The following is a 2609-nucleotide window of genomic DNA, read 5'->3' as shown; positions in this document are numbered from 1 at the left end:
ACTTTTATATTTTGAAAGTGCATAGATGAATGGCCCAGGTGATAGTTAATTTTATCCATCAATTTGATTGGGTCATGGAATGCCCAAATACATAAGCAATTTTCCTGTTAAATCTGTAAGAAACTATATGAATGAGATTGGCATCTGAATTGGTGGAGTGAGTAAAGGAGATGGCCTTACCATCATCCAATCTGTTGAGGGCCCTAATAGAATAAAAAGGCAGGGGAAAGTTGGTTTTGCTCTCAGAATATCCTGGTATGTATGCATATATGTAAATACTCTTGTGTGTTCTCCTTAGGACATATTCATGTATAAATATACTGTAAGATATTCTAGAGAGAGCAAATACACATGCTTGTATGCATGGGGTGGTGCTAACAGCTCTGCTTCTCAGCAAATCCCTGGTAGGGGGTCATGGCATATGCCTGTAACCCAACTACTCGGAAGGCCAGGGTAGGAGCATTGCAAGCCCAAAGTATGCCTTGTCAACTTTATCAGACCCTGTCTCAAAATAAAATTCAAGGGCTAGAGTCTAAAAAAATCTCAACACTCCCCAGGTTTAATCACCAGTGCTGAGAGAGACAGAGAAAAGAATCCTCTAACATCTCTGCTGGCAATTCTAGTGTTACCAGGGACGTAGTGAAGTCATGCTAATTTATAGTGAAATCAGATTGGTTTTAGAGGTTTCCTCCTCTCTAAAATACTAGAGAGGAGGAATGAACTAGACTTGTCCAAGTTAGCCATCTGCTTTCCCTTCATCCCAAATAGAAACTTGTTCTTAGACAGTAACTCTTCTCAGCTGGCAGAAGACTTTAAATGTTCCTGAAAATATTTGCATCATTTCCTCAGAAGTCAGCTAAGATTTACGGAACAAGATGGTATCTGAATAAACAAAAAATTTGTAATGCTGCACGTTTTTTTAAGAAAGATTTTATGGCTTTGAAACTAGCATACAATCTAACTTGTAATTTATTGCAGCCTACTATGAGAGTTTTGACTGCATTTTATCAAAGGGAAAAAGTAATAATAGATGATAAGCAAATTCCCCAAAATTAATGCCATTGGAAGCTCTGCTGTAGGTGCCATCACCTCTTGTGCCTAGAGCAGTCATCTTTCCACCAAACCTAGACAGCAGAGACTCACACTGCATTTTATTTGACTTTAATCTGTTAACAGCAAAACCCTTGATGCTATATGAGTTGAACAATTTCCCCAGAACATAAACTTCAAGTCTTCCTGGAAGGCATGATGATGGCTGGATGTTAGTAGTAGAAATGACAGAAAGGGAGTTTCTTCTCTACACACAATAATGGGTGGACTCTGGTGTTCTGCTAATTAGTATTTGGAATTTTGACTCCTCTCAGTGTTCTCAGCCCCTCCAAAGACTGCTGTGTTTCACAGGCACTAGAATCCCTAAGTAGTAAGGCTTTCAAGAGGTTCTTTAGGGTGAATTCTAGATCTCTGTTGCATAACAGTGAGCATATAGTTGGCACCTTTCCACTGCACAACTTTCAGAAGCCAAGACAAGGCTGAATGTGATGGAGCATGCCTGAAATTCCAACACTCAGGAGGCTGGTCATCCTGGGCCACATGGCAAAAGCCAGTCTCAAAAGAAAAACTAAATGAACATAAAAATTTCAAGACAATAAATTTTAGGTTATACATTTTGACAATAATATGAAAGACATTTTTTTTTCTCTTACACACACACACACTAGAAGTTACATAAAGCAGCAAACAAGTATGAAAATTAGCCAGCCATGATGGCACACTCATGTAATCCCAGAGCTTGGGAGGGTTATGCAGGAAGATCACAAGACTTAGGCCAGCCGAGGCAACTTACCTACACTTTTTATTAAAAAAAAAAGCAAGCAAACAAACATGATGCCTTAAAATGACCAAAATCATGTGAAAAAGCATTTTATTTATAATAAAACTACATAAAATTAAAACCATAAAAATTACAGAAACTTTGGTATAATTTTAGACTTTTTTCACCACCTATACATTCAGTGCATGTATATGTAATTATGTAAATATATACACACAAATATATACCTGCATAAAATCTGGAAATGTCTTCTAGAATTTCTCATCTTATTTTCTGTACTACTTATATTATTTAATATTTCTTTCAATTTGTCAAATGCATTCTGAGTATTTGTAAAATAATTACAAAGAAGATAAAGTTGAGTATAAGTTAATATTGTTAATGTTCATCATGTTCATGGCAGCATAAGGAGTCTTACTATCATTTGTATGTGTGTCAAATGTTTACATAAGTCTTTATTGCATTGTGTTTGCACACAATTATTATATATTGCAACATATATTATTTGTGACATATGTACAACAAAACAATGACTGTTTACATTACATAACTAATAAAAATCATAAAAACACATGCTAGTGTCCAGTATTTAGTAAAAGCTTTTTTGTAGTGTGTATGTGCATGTGCACATGTGTATGTTGCACCAGGAATTTAACTCAGAGTTTTTGCACTGAGCTACATCTCCAGCATTTTTTTGTTTTTGTTTTTGTGGGACAAGATCTTTCAATCCCAAAGTTGCCCAAGCTGGGCTCATACTTGAGATCCTCTTGCCTCAGCC

This window comes from Octodon degus, unplaced genomic scaffold, assembly GCF_000260255.1.
Source record: "Octodon degus isolate 3935 unplaced genomic scaffold, OctDeg1.0 scaffold00058, whole genome shotgun sequence".
NCBI lineage: Eukaryota > Metazoa > Chordata > Mammalia > Rodentia > Octodontidae > Octodon > Octodon degus.
Note: the sequence above shows the minus strand (reverse complement) of the source record.